This window comes from Rhinoderma darwinii, chromosome 4 (genome assembly GCF_050947455.1).
Source record: "Rhinoderma darwinii isolate aRhiDar2 chromosome 4, aRhiDar2.hap1, whole genome shotgun sequence".
NCBI lineage: Eukaryota > Metazoa > Chordata > Amphibia > Anura > Rhinodermatidae > Rhinoderma > Rhinoderma darwinii.
Genome location: NC_134690.1, coordinates 403,424,979 through 403,440,377, shown reverse-complemented (window position 1 = coordinate 403,440,377; position 15,399 = coordinate 403,424,979). Strand labels below are relative to the sequence as shown.

The window sequence follows — 15,399 nt, the reverse complement described above, 5'->3', positions numbered from 1 at the left end:
CGCACTTTATTTGAAGGGTCCTCTCGTAGCCTATGAGTGTTCTGTAGCTGTCAGTGTTATGGGGATCCTATGGTAGGCATTCTATTGAAAGTTCCTCCTGCTGTCACTGTTATGGAGATCCTATGAATGACAGGCAATGTATTTAGGTTTCTTCCTGCTGCATTGTTATGGGGATCTCACTGTATTTGGGGTTTCTCCTACTGGTGCTGTTACAGATTTCCCATGGCAGGTTTCCTCCTGTGGTACTGTTATGGGGATCCTATGCCAGTCACTATAGTAAGGTTTCCTCCTGTGGTACTGTTATGGGGATCCTTTGCCAGACACTATATTAAGGTCTCCTCCTGTGGTACTGTTATAGGGATCCTATGCCAGACACTGTATTAAGGTTTCCTCCTGTGATACTGTTATGGGGATCCTATGCCAGACACTGTATTAAGGTTTCCTCCTGTGATACTGTTATGGGGATCCTACGGCAGACACTGTGTTTGGGTTTCCTCCTGCTGTATTCTTAAAGGAATCCTATGGCAGACACTGTGTTTGGGGTTCCTTCTGCTGTCACTGTTATAGGGATCCTTGGCAGGTTTCCGTAATTTATGTGGGGTACCTGCTGCCACTGTTATGGGGATCCTATGGCAGCCACTGTATTTGGGGCTACTTTGCTGTGACTTCAATGTGGATCCTATGGCAAGCACTGCATTTAGGGTTTCTCTTGCTGTCACGGTTATGGGGATCCTATGACAATCACTGTATTTTGGTGTCTCCGTTATATTTGCAGGCTATGTACACTTTTTTTTTTTTTAAATAAACAGGTCAGTCAATATGTTTGGTGTAACTTTTGAATTACTCTTTGTTAAAAATGAATTTTACTTTTTTAGATAGAGCTGTTCTGTATTCTGTATATCGAGCAGCTGTATCCTTTGCTATGACCTGAATCCGTCAGTCCCACGGACCTGACGGGTTCAGTGTCAGCGGGTCCTGTGTGTCTCTGACACACAGGATCCACCTGTAATCTATCACATCTAAGTTATGAACTGTCAGAGACACGCAGGACCTGCCGATACTGAACCCGTCAGTCCTGCGGACCTGACGGGAACAGGATTTAGTGCTAGATACAGCTGCTCTGTATAGAGAATATAGAGCAGCTGTATCTAAAAAAGTTAAATTAATTTTTAATAAAGACTAATTAAAGGCCATTGTTTTACCCGCGTATTTAAAAAACGCGCTTCGTAAAAAACGAAGCTTCAGGTCAATTTGTGGTGTGTAAAATGCTCCGAAAACGCGCCTAATTCCCATAGTCAATGGAAGTCCTAATTACGCGCAAAAAACGCGCACAAAACACGCAAAAAAAATGCTTTACAAAAACGCTAGCGTTTTTGCACGTTTACACGTCGGTTTTTTTTGAGCGCGGTGTGAACAAGGCCTAAAGTTACACCAAACACACAGACCGACCTGTTTATTAAAAAAAAAAAAAATGCCCATCAGAGGTTTACACAGCCTTTATTTTGTATTTGAATATTAGATTTTTTATGTTTAGTTGCTTTAATATTGTCATTATTTCCGTGTTTTGCTTTGCACTTCCTGATCCCTAACAAATTCGATTGATAAATTGCGCAGCTATTTTCTGCTGATTGCGGATGAACATGAAGCAGCGGATGCCTAAACATGTCTGCTCAGCAGCACGCGGGGATGTCGGCGCACGCCTCGCTGACTCTCATATATGTATAAGGTCAGGTAAAGAAGAAGCCGTCACCAAACTACTGAGATAAACAGATTCCTTATTCCATTATACGCACACCGAGGAGTCAGAGAACCGGGAGGAACATCCCGGTCATAGACATTTATCCTCCAGCTAAATATACCGGAGATGGTGAGTGACCCAGGACAATGAATATATGAAGAATTTATAGATAAAAGATTCAAAAAGTCACATAGTATCAAATAACAAAAAGTTTGACATTTTTAAAAACTACAAACTACTTAAATCGATTCTCAATATTTTTGCTAAGTTATCAAAGTCAAGATAAACTTGGCTACATCCGTAGCAGACCTTGGTCTTTAGATATAGATGTAGCCGTCTTTATCTTAATATTTTCAATGACTTTTCAATGGCTTTTGTTGTGTGATATCACGCTGCAGCAAGTTATAAGAGTACAGATCAACTTGGCTACATCCGTACATACCATGCAGACAGAGGACTATGGGTGCAAGGGGAGTTCCTGCAAGTTCCTGCTTGCCTTAATAATGTCACTTCCTGCCACCTCCACTAGGGGAGCTCACATCGATCTATACACATGCATTATGCAATTAATCAGCGATCACCATTCCTAAAAACAGAATAGTGGCTATTAACTAAACTTCTTGAAGGCTCTTAGTTTGCAAATGGGGCTAATTCTGAGTTTTGTTCTGGGGTCCTATCATTTCTGTGTACACTCCAGAGTGAGGGTATCAAAAAGCTGCCACCGCTGCATTTCCATCCCTGACTAATAAAGTAATAAATGTGTTTCAATTATTATCAGCAGGGAAGGATTTGGAGTATTAATTCCTGATACTTCAAGGCAAAGGAAACATTACACAGCGCCCAATGAAATCCCTAGAAAGTTGAATAATTTCTCCCATTCCGGGAAGAAATGACATTGTATCATTGACCGAATGCTGTGATTTAGTGTAAGATTAAGGCTCTGTTCACACCTGCGTTGGGGTCCCATTCTGACGTTCCGTCGGAGCTTTCCGTCAGAACGGGACCCTGAACAGACACAAACTGACACCGACGGAATCCATAGCGTTTCCATCACTTTTGATTTTATGGTGACGGATCCAGTGCCCATGGTTTCCGTTTGTCTCTGTTGTGCACCGGACCCGTCGTTTTGCCGGAAGCAACAGAGACAAACGGAAACCATGGGCACTGGATCCGTCACCATTGAAATCAACGCAGATGTGAACAGAGCCTTAGTTGACCGAATTTAAAATAGAGTGGAGAGAGTAGAACGCTCCCATTGTGGCTGCCATTGTACTATACAATAAGGATATTGCTAGTCAGCGCACAACAAGGCAGACGACAATATTCTCATATGAGGAGCTTAATGGATTCAGATGTAAATTATGAAACTTATGCAAAAGTTTATAAGCTGGTAGAAAGATACATTATATTACATATTGCACACACTGTGTATATACAGGGCATCCGACTATGTATATCCTTATATTCCTAAATGCACAAGAATGTATTTATCAATATATCCCTCTTACCATGGAAAAGGAAGGTCTCATGTATTTAGTTTTAATTGCATTACTAAAATGTAAGTCGGCAAAAGAGAAATAATGTGTTGTCAGAAAGTATCTACAGACTAACAGGAAGTGATGGAGTACAGCCCCAGAGACCAGGGAGCGACAGGGGTGCTGCATACAGAGCCTTATCTGTGTGTATAGTGTACAGTGCATCTATCCTGCCTTATCTAGGCCTCCAGCAGTACCGTAGAACTGCCATTAACTCCCCCTTTAATAATAATGATATGACTCTGCTGATCCAACCCCCTAATAATAATGAGATGACTCCTGAACCTGTCCTCTAATGATAATGATGTGACTGTGCTGACCCTGCTCTCTAATGATAATGAGATAACTCTGCTGATCCGTTCCACTAAGAAGAATGAGCTGACTTTGCTGATCTTGCCATCTAATGATAATGTGATGACTCTGCTTACTCTTGCCTCTAATAATAATGAGATGATTTTCTTTTCCCCACTGTCACGGGCAACTGGGTTTGTGGACCCACTAGGCCGCTCCGCCCTAGCGGGGAGGCAGCTGACCAGGTCACAGTCTATGTGAAGGAAGATAGCAGACAGTAATGTTTAGGTACCTGTAATAGTCCGGGCGGTGACTGTGGCCTCAGCACGGATGGAGACAAGTGCGGAAAGTGGCGCCAGACGTGGCGGGCAGTATCCGATGAGCCGATGGTACTTGACGTGGCAGATGGCACTTGACGTGGCAGATGACACTTGACGTGGCAGATGGCACTTGACGTGGCAGATGGCACTTGACGTGGCAGACACAGGAACAATGCGGAATACAGGAACGGTAACAGGGCACGGGTAACAGCAGGAACGGAAGACACTAAGGGACCATTTGCGAGACAGACAGGGAAAGACTAACAACGCTCAGGCAAGTATCAGAAGGGCTGGGGCATTCTTATAGAGCAGGGAATCACGTGGGTTAATGATAATTGATTCCATGTGCGCGCGCTGGCCCTTTAAGAGCAGGCGCGAGCGTACGCGCGCACCCTACGGGACCCGGCCGGACGGAGCGGAAGCAAGCGCTGGCATCTCCTAGGAGGGAGACGGAGGCCACCGCTCACAGATCCATGGCTGCGGGCGTCGGGAGGTGAGTTAACCCGACGGCCCGCGGCCATGGGCGCTACAGTATCCCCCCTCTTACGCCCCCTCCTCTTGGGGCCAGAGTGAGAGAGGAACTTTTTAATAAGAACAGGAGCACTGAAGTTCTCTTCTGGCTCCCAGGACCTCTCCTCAGGACCAAATCCTCTCCAGTCCACCAGATAGAAAGTCCTTCCTCCTACCCTCTTGCGGTCCAGGATCTCCTTTACCTCGAATACATCAGAAGGGCCGCTGGAAGCAACTGTGGAACTAGAGGTCTTGCTGTAGCGGTTCAGGACCACTGGTTTCAGGAGGGACACATGGAAGGAGTTAGGGATTCTGAGGGTAGGGGGCAGCCGCAGCTTATAGGAAACAGGGTTAATTTGTTGCAGGATCTCGAAAGGCACCCTCAAGCGAATGTTTCGAGAGGACAGCCAGACTTTAGTCCCAGGAAGATACTGAGGCGGCTCTCTTCTTTTGGTATCTGCCTTACGCTTCATGCGTTCGACCGCCTGCAAAATAGAGGACTGGGTCTGTTGCCAGATTTGCAGGAAGTCCCCATATGCAGAGTCAGCAGCGGGTACCTGAGATGAAGTCGACACTGGAAGAGGAACTCTGGGATGTTGACTGTACACGATGTGAAACGGAGTGGAAGTGGTGGACTCACTTGTTTGGTTGTGATATGAAAACTCCGCCCATGGAAGAAGCTGTACCCAGTTATCGTGCTGTGAAGAAATGAAGTGGCGGAGGTAATTTTCCATGATCTGGTTGATCCTCTCAACTTGCCCATTGAACTGGGGGTGATAGGCAGAGGAAAAGTCCAAACTCACATCCAGGAGTTTACAGAGGGCTCTCCAGAACTTGGAGGTAAACTGAACCCCCCGGTCGGACACAATGTGAAGAGGCAAGCCATGCAAGCGGAAGATGTGCTGAATGAAGAAGCTTGGCAGTCGAGGAGCAGAGGGTAGGCCGGTTAGCGGGATAAAATGTGCCATCTTAGAGAACCGGTCCACCACCACCCAGATGGTGTTGCATCCTGCTGAGAGAGGAAGGTCCGTGACGAAGTCCATAGCGATGTGCTGCCAGGGGGCACTGGGTACAGGCAGGGGTTGAAGCAGGCCGGCAGGCTTGCTGTGAGCCACCTTGTTAGAGGCACACACCGTGCAAGCAGAGACAAAGTCCAGAACATCTTTAGGTAGCGTGGGCCACCAGAAGTGACGAGCGACCAGGTCTTGGGTTTTACGGACATCAGCGTGCCCAGCCAGTTTAGAACTGTGTCCCCAGCGGAGAATTCTTTTTCTGTCATCCAACCGAACAAAAGTTCTCCCTGGAGGAATATCTCTAAGCTGCAGAGGATTGGCGGTGACAACGCAGGATGGGTCTATGATCGTCTGAAGGGACTCCACCGTGTCTTCCGTTTCGAATGATCTGGACAGGGCATCGGCCCTCACGGTCTTGTCCGCGGGACGGTAGTGGAGCAGAAATTGGAAACGGGTGAAGAACAGTGACCACCTGGCTTGACGAGGGTTTAGTCTTTGAGCGGACTGAAGGTAAGTGAGATTCTTGTGGTCGGTGAAGATCAGGATGGGGTGAGCAGCGCCCTCCAGAAGATGTCTCCACTCCTCCAGGGCCAATTTGATAGCCAGTAGCTCCCGATCTCCAATGGAATAATTGCGCTCAGCAGAGGAAAACAGTCTTGAGTAGTAGCCACACACTACTGCCTTTCCTTTGGAGCTCCTCTGGAACAGAAGTGCGCCTGCACCAACAGAGGAAGCGTCCACCTCCAGTGAGAACTGCCAAGATATGTCAGGGTGATGGAGGATCGAAGCTGAAGTGAAGGCTTTCTTGAGGCTAATGAATGCGGACTCTGCCTCTGGAGTCCACACCTTGGCGTTCACACCCTTCTTGGTAAGGGTAGAGATGGGGGCCGTCAGAGAAGAAAAGTTCGGAAGAACTGGCGGTAGAAATTGGCGAAACCCAGGAACCGCTGTATGGCCCTTAGGCCTTGAGGACGTGGCCATTCTAGGACAGACTTTAGCTTCTCAGGGTCCATCTTAAGGCCTTGATCCGAGATGACATAGCCCAGGAAGGGCAGAGACCTCTTTTCAAATGTGCACTTCTCTAACTTGGCATACAAGTGATTCTCTCTTAGCCGCAGAAGAACTTGACGAACATGCCTCCGATGGGTCATCAGATCTTGGGAGAAGATTAGAATATCATCGAGATAAACTACAACACACGTATAGAGGAGATCTCGGAAGATGTCATTAACGAACTCCTGAAATACTGCGGGAGCGTTACACAGTCCGAAGGGCATCACTCGGTATTCGTAGTGCCCATCGCGGGTGTTAAATGCCGTCTTCCATTCGTCACCCCGGCGAATCCGGATTAGATTATAGGCCCTTCGCAGGTCTAGCTTGGAAATTTTTTTGGCTCCTCGTATGCGATCAAACAGCTCGGAAATTAGTGGCAACGGGTATTTGTTCTTGACCGTGATCTGATTAAGACCACGGTAGTCAATGCAGGGTCGGAGAGATCCATCTTTCTTTTTAACAAAGAAGAATCCTGCCCCGGCCGGGGAGGAAGATTTTTGAATAAAACCCCTCTCCAAGTTCTCCTTGATATAGGCTTACATTTATAACGTCTCTGGCAAGGAGAGAGGATATACTCGTCCACGGGGAAGAGAAGCATTGGGCACCAGTTCAATGGGACATTCATAACTCCGATGAGGAGGCAACGTCTCAGCCTCTCGTTTGCAGAAGACATCCGCAAAACTGGCATACTGAGAAGGTAGGTCGGAGAGTGACTGAGGCAGAGGAGGCACAACAGGACGGACTTGTGACAGGCAATGGCTATGGGACCTGGAACCCCATTGAAGAACTTCTCCAGAACTCCAGTCGAGTGTCGGGGCGTGTAGACGGAGACATGGCAGACCCAGCAGGATAGGATTGATAGCCTTGGGTAGTACCAGGAAGGAAATCTGTTCTGAGTGAAGAGCTCCGACCCGTAATGTCACCAGAGTCAAGATAGGCGGAGGAAGGATGTGATGCCTGTCCGGTGACGATGGCCACAGGTATCGATAATTTGGAAGAGGTTTTAACGTTTGGAGATGTTCCACCTAGAGTTGCCTCTCCAACCAACCCTAGGTACTGGAGTTTCCCGGTTTCTGTGGGCATTGACGCACAAAATGACCCTTGAGGCCGCAATACATGCAAAGTCCAGAGGAGCGTCTGCGCTGCTTCTCCTGTTCAGATAACCGGACTCTGTCTACCTGCATGGGTTCCTCAGGTAGCACACTAGGAGTGAACAATTGTGGTCTCTGGGCAGGGGGTGCTGGTCTGTGGACCCGGCTCTCCTGACGAACCTCTTGAGAGCGCTCCCGGATTCTCATATCAACCCGGGTGGCTAACAGGATGAGGGCATCCAAGGTAGAAGGAAGGTCGCGGGCTGCCAGTTCGTCCTTGATGTGAGAGGACAGTCCCTGCCAGAAGGTCGCCACCAGTGCCTCATTGTTCCATGCCAGCTCGGCTGCTAGGGTATGGAAGGAGATTGCATACTCCCCTACTGTGGAGCCTTCTTGCTTGAGGGTCAACAGAATGGCTGCGGCAGAGGATGTTCGACCCGGCTCCTCGAACATGGCACGAAAGGACTGCAGGAACAAGGCTAGGTCCGCGGATACAGCACCTTGTTGCTCCAAGATTGGGTTTGCCCATGCGAGGGCCTTGCCAGCGAGGAGGGAGATAATGAACGCTACTTTAGCCTCCTCGGAGGGGAAGAGATGAGGCCGTAGCCTAAAATGCACCGTGCATTGATTAAGAAATCCTCGGCATGCTCTGGGATCACCGTCATAGCGAGGAGGAAGAGGCAGAGGAACTGAGGATCCGGAACAAACAGGGGGAGCAACAGGCAGTGGCACAGCAACAGCTTCTGGAGGAAGATCCGGGGGTGGAACAGCGAGTAGATCCAGGTGGACCAAAATAGAATTCACCGCCTCAAGGAGTTGATCCTGACGAGTGCGTAGGTCATGCATCTCCGTCTGAATTTTCTGTACTGGGGTCTTGGGCTGGCCAGCGGGTTCCATGGTCTGAGCGTACTGTCACGGGCAACTGGGTTTGTGGACCCACTAGACCGCTCCGCCGTAGCGGGGAGGCAGCTGACCAGGTCACAGTCTATGTGAAGGTAGATAGCAGACAGTAATGTTTAGGTACCTGTAATAGTCCGGGTGGTGACTGTGGCCTCAGCACGGATGGAGACAGGTGCGGAAAGTGGCGCCAGACGTGGCGGGCAGTATCTGATGAGCCGATGGTACTTGACGTGGCAGATGGAACTTGACGTGGCAGATGGCACTTGACGTGGCAGACACAGGAACAATGCGGAATACAGGAACGGTAACAGGGCACGGGTAACAGCAGGAACGGGAGACACTAAGGGACCATTTGCGAGACAGACAGGGAAAGACTAACAATGCTCAGGCAAGGATCAGAAGGGCTGGGGCATTCTTATAGAGCAGGGAATCACGTGGGTTAATGATAATTGATTCCATGTGCGCGCGCTGGCCCTTTAAGAGCAGGCGCGAGCGTACGCGCGCACCCTACGGGACCCGGCCGGACGGAGCGGAAGCGAGCGCTGGCATCTCCTAGGAGGGAGACGGAGGCCAGCGCTCACAGATCCATGGCTGCGGGCGTCGGGAGGTGAGTTAACCCGACGGCCCGCGGCCATGGGCGCTACACCCACCCTCTAATGATTATAAGATGACTGCAAACCTGTCCCTCTTTTGATAATGTGATGACTCTGCTGACACTGCGCTCTAATGATAAAGAGATTACTCTGCTTACCACACCCTCTAATAATAATGATGTGACTCTGCTGACTCTCCCCTCTAATGATAATGAGATAAGTCTGCTGATCCGATCCTCTAATAAGAATGAGATGACTTTGCTGATCTTGACCTTTAATGATAATGTGATAACTCTACTGATTCTGCCCACTAATGATAATGAGATGGTTTTCTTTCCCCCACCCTCTAATGATTATAAAATGACTGCTAACCTTGCTCTCTTTTGATAATGTGATGACTTTGCTGACACTCTCCTCTAATGATAATAAGATGACTCTCCTAACTCTGCCCTCTAATAATAATGATGTGACTCTGATAACTCTCCCCTCTAATGATAATGAGATAACTCTGCTGATCCGTTCCACTAAGAATTAAATTACTTTGCTGATCTTGACCTTTTATGATAATGAGCTCACTCCACTGATTCTGCCCACTAATGATAATGAGATAACTCTGCTGACTCTGCCCCTAATGATAATGAGATGACTCTACTGATTCTGCCCCTAATGATAATGAGATGACTCTGCTTACTCTGCCCATTAATGAGATGACTCTGCTGGTTCTGCCCTCTATGGATAGTGAAATGACTCTGCTTATTTCCATTGATTTGAGAAAAAAATTATTCTAGATCTTAGTGTGTATAATAAAACTGCTGCCTGTGTCTATTATAATTCCCAAATTTTACATTTCTATCGAAACTTAAGTAGGAGAATGAGCTTCTACTTTCTCTCAAGCCATTAAACTATATTATGCACTGCCTTGCTTTCCAGTTAAAGGGAACCCGTCACCAGCATTTCACCTATTAAACCAGCAATACCTGGTGGTAGTGGGTGAAAAATAATTTTTATGTAACCTATAATTATCTTCTTAGTCGGCTCTGTACCTTTAGTATTCAGTTTTTTTGTGTTCCCGCACCGTATGCTAATCAGCATAAAAGAGTCATATCTTCAGTCGAAAAGAGTCATATCATCATTCCTTAAGCCTTTCCGAGTTAACCCCGCCTCCTTACTTTTGATTGACAGCTCCTCGCCTCCCCCCAGCACACACGAAATCCCACGCTTGTGCATCAATGTCCTGTTCTGGTGCGCGCACACAACGGGACATCATAGCGGCGCAGTAACTAGAATTGAGGACCAAGCTGGGAAGGGTGATGGACGCTTGTGTGCTATCTCAGACAAGATTTCGGCATTCAGGGTGGGACAGTTTTCGTTGCTGGGAGGAACGAACAAGACTGACAGATTATTATCAGAAAAGGAGCAAAATGTTTGCAGACCGTTATGTACGGTCGGAGGAGGAGTTTAGAACAGGGGATTGTGGCAATGAACGTTTGACAGCAGCGGCCAGCGAGGGGTGAGTAGAGTTCAATAGGTGAAATGCTGGTGACAGGTTCCCTTTAATAACTCTATAGGCTGTATCTTTTGGTCTAAGCACTGTCGTAGTCTGATGGTCGCAAAAATATCTATGCAGTGTTATCAGATCCTGTTTCAAACTCTACAGATTTAGATTCAATCAAGCATGTTTTGAAATCTTCCATTGTGACTGACTGTCAGGAAGAGTTGTAGGAGGGCTCTCTGACGTAAAAGACAGCTCAGTAAGAGCTACAATGTCAGACGGCTGTTAGAAAGCTACAAAACATTTCCCATTTTAGAGGAAACTGATTTAGATATTCTTCAAGACATTCAGTAGAAAATCCATCCCAGTGACTTCACCGACATTCTTCATCTTGCTTGAATATCTGGACGCGTAACAGGAACAAATCCTAATGACTTACACAATCAGCTCAGGCGCAAATCACTTAGACCTTGGTTTTGGTTTATGATCCTTGTAAAAACTATTTTCAGTAGAGATGCCTAGAATTTGCATAATGACTGAAGTGTGAGCCGCCCGGGCCATGATACCAGTGCTGCGCTGCTGAACATCTGGCAGGGCTTTCTGGGGGTTCTGGTCTGTATCAGCGCCTCCGGCCAGGAGAGATCGGGATTGGGTTTAGAGTTGTTCTTAATTATATTTAGTTATCGTCAAGCACCAAAGTCTAAAATAATTACAGAGAATTCCTCCTCATTAAAGTTTACTGCGCTCCTTCACCTGAACCATTAGGGGAACGAGCTCAGCAAAATATAATTTCAGCAGAATGTTAGTGATTGTCAACAAATCGAGATACTACTGCTGCTCTATGGTCCAGGCGTAGGGATCATGAACTGTTGCATTTTCTATAATAGAAACAGTATTCAAAAGAATGTATAAACTTAATTTAAGAAACTAAAACCATTTTTTTTGTTTCTAAATCACAATTGTGGCCATGTATTTTCTTGAAGAAATAGTTCTAAGAAATCCTACAACTGCCTCTTATGCACAACCATGATAATGTTGCTTTCTGCTGCATCTTTGTACATTAGAAAGAGTTAGACCTAGAGTTAGATGATAAAATCATGTCTGTCTGCAGACACCACCAGGGGGAGCTAAGGAGCTTACTGCAGACTGTTCTATGATTGAGATTGATGTATGAACAGTCTACAGTAAGCTCCAAAGCTCCCTCTAGTGGTGGCTGCAGGCACTCTATTTTGGATTTGGAGATCTGTAACACAAAAACAAAGCTCCAGCCATTATAAAGCTATATTTTGAAATTAAGTTGCACAAAATGTTTGACTGAAACATAACATGGTTTTTAAAGGTGAAGCTTCACATGTTACACAGATCGTCCTTAGATTGAAAAAAAGATCAATATCACCTAGTTTATATATCCACAAACTAATATACTGCACTGAGGCTACAATTTTTGATACACTGGATGATAAACTATGTCAGAGTTGCCAACCGTCCGTAAATCCCTGGACAGTCCTTAAAAATATCAGACTTTTTTTCCAGTGTTGAGGTCCATATATTAATTTTTTTTAAGTCTGAGGAACTTGTACGGGACCTCCTTCACATATGTCCGGATATCCAGTATTATTTCCCACCAGCCTGTTACAGAAAAACTTGAGGGAATCTGATGCCAGAAGTGATATTATTGTTTTCTTATGGGAGCAGTTTTGGCATCCGATGCAGCAGTTGGGATACAGGACAGCTCCCTACACTGGAGGAAAAAAACACTTCATGCGGCATTCTTATTTCCGACTGCGTCGTTGTATGGATGCCGGACCGGTGCACAAAGTGCCCATCTTTGTCATGAAATTTGTCCAGCCCAGACTTAAAACTACCGGCCGAACACAACTAATAGATGTGAAGCCAATTAATTATTTTTTTTTACATCCCAGTAAATGCTGCGTTCATATCTGTATTCTGAGCTTATGAACATATATCACTTATCGTCTGTATCATTCATTATGGTCTTCAAATTTGTCCTTAAAAAATTATTGCAACACGACCTCAAGGTTTCTTCAGGAGAAACAAGGTCATGGGGGGCCTTCAAACCAACTGGGTTTGATTTTTTGTGATGGTTGAATGGTCGTTTGCCATCTTGTTTCCCATAGAAAAAAATTGAGGTTTTGTGGATGTAATTTATATATTTTCTTACCTTGTAGCCCTAGCCTTACTGTCTCTGTCACTCACCAAAATTAATTAAAAAAATAAAATTGTATAAAGAAATCATGGTTTGAATTGTGTTACATCATATTAAAAAAATATTTGTTTTTGTATTGCAATTTCCGATCATTCAAAAACATTTATGACTTCATTGCATTAACTTTTTGAATAAAGTTTTATGTATCTGCACCATAGAAACCTCCGGCATAATACCCCCGTCTGCAAAAAGGAAGTTTATCCATTACTTTACTAGGTAACAGGAGTCAAATAGTATCTGTGAACTCCTCGCGCACTAAGGTCATGCTCATTGTATGCGTAGTTAAGAGCTAACACGCAACCCCACATATATCCTACCACAAGTGACAGCTAGTGATGTACACAGCAGATTGTATCAGCGTCAGCTCTGATTTGCCCCCATTAATTTCCCATTCATTCAATAGGTTGGATTCTTTAAAATATTGGAGGTCCAGAAAACCTGTCCTCAGAGAGTGGAAAGCTTATTTGATCCTGACAATGGATTAGAATGGGATGAATCATGAAGACCCTTCGAGGCTGAAGCTGTCTACCTCCATCTGCAGCTGCCGATAAAACCGTTCAGGGCTGCATGAGGTAGTGTTGGGGCCGACATGATATTTTAATTTATTGTTGCATTTAAAGTGCAAATGGAATGAGAATTTCTATCTCCAACTTCACAACCCGATTGTAAAATTATCAATGCAAATAGAGGTCAGGGGCTCAAATTGGGCAATTTATTTAGTTTATGTTACAATAGAAGGTTAAGAATTACCCATCAATCACTGAGCTGTATGTGTGGCTGCAATGTCTTCTCATTGTCCGATGCCTCGGCTACGTAAATCAGGACAAAAACAGAGATAATAGCACAATAACTAAAAACAATGGGGATTATTTATTTCCTTTTTACTATTTACATGTGTGTAAATCGTATTAGTAAGACACACATGAATATATGTAAAGTGGAATTCAAATGAGAAAAAGGGAAAGGAGAAGCTGTGGAAGGAGAAGGGAAAGACAAATTAACTGTAGTAGACAAAATATATAAGGAGTTTACGTGTGGCTCCGAGGCTGGATTAAGGTTACTGGAGGCCCCTGAGCAAAACACTGACCAACCCCTTATAGCAGCCAAAGGTAAAAAAACAAACAAACGCCCATGCATGTGTGTGTGGCCCTATGAGCTGAATTCTATAGAAGTTATAGAGATAGCCAAGCTAGTGGCTCCCTATATATAGCTGATATTTCTTAGGGAACTGTGTCCTTGATGCTTATGAGAAGTTTGTTGTAAAATGCATGGTGACCTCGTTGTTGAAACAGCTCTTTCATGAAGTAGTGGGGGGAGTGAGATAAGAGTTTGTTATAGCTTGGAGTGAAAAAGATACTTTAGGCGGGAGAGAACGAGGCAAAGGATGCTATTATATTCCTTTCTGAGAGAAAAGTGCAGATGCAATTCTGACGTAAGCATCTAATGAGAAATTATACTATTACATTTGAAATGTATTGTATGTCTGTGATTGGCTCAATATGAAATATTCTCATTGTATGCTATTGGCTGAATCAGAGTTATTGTCATATTGTAAATGATTGGTTAACCTCAAGCCTACACCCTTTTTGAAAGATATTATTGTAATTGTTTTGATCACTAAACCTCAAAGGAGAATTTTGAGTATACAAGCAGTATCTGTGTGTCTTACTTCTCTCCGATATATCAATATAATCTATGATTAGGACCTCGATACATTCACTGGGGGTATCGTTTGACATACCTATTACAGATTTCAGTCTAATATATTTTGGGCCATGATTGCGTCAACAATAGAAAACCACTGGTATATAGAGAACCATTAGAAGATAGAGAATCACTCAAAGTAAGATCATCACTGGAAACCGAAGACCACTGGAAGATAAAGAACCACTGAAAGATAGAGAGGTCATGGAAGTTGGAGAATCACTTGAAGATACAGAATCACTGGCAGATTAAGTTACACTGGAAGATACAGAATCACTAGTAGATAAAGAACCACTGGAAGATAGAAAACTACTAGAAGATAGAAAGGTCATGAAAGATAGAGAATTACTGGAATATAGAAAACCACTGAACGATAGAGAGGATCTGAAAGAGAAGGAACCCCTGAAAGATAGAGAACTAAGATAAAGCACCACTGGAAAATAGGTGACCACTAGAAGATAGAGCAAAGGTTGGACTGGCCCACCAGAGTACCAGTGGATCATACAATGGGCCCAGGCTCTGACACAATAATGTTCTCCAAAGACCCAACATAAGATAATTCCATTTGGAGGTGACTTTGGAGCCAATGACTTGCTACTTAGGTTTATTTCTTATGGTATGATTCACAACCACTGGAAGATAGAAAACCACTGGAAGATAGCTAAGTGCTGGAAGATAGAGAACCACTGGAAGATAGATAACTACTGTAGGATAGAAAACCATGGAATGTAGAGAACTACTGGAAGATAGATAACCACTAGAAGATAGAGGAGAACCAATGGAGGATAGAAAATCATTGGAAAGTAGAGAACTACTGGAAGATAGAGAACCACTAGAAGATAGAGGAGAATCACTGGGGGATAGAAAACCACTGAAAGGTAGAGAACTACCGGAAGATAGAAAACCACTGGAAGTTAGAGAACTACTGGAGG

At 44.9% G+C, this 15,399-nt stretch overlaps 1 protein-coding gene across 4 annotated transcripts in view; it reads right to left on the bottom strand.

Moving 5' to 3' along the window:
- Positions 1 to 15,399, bottom strand: part of LRFN2 (leucine rich repeat and fibronectin type III domain containing 2) — a 533,652-nt gene that overhangs the window by 333,962 nt on the left and 184,291 nt on the right. The window lies entirely within an intron of this gene.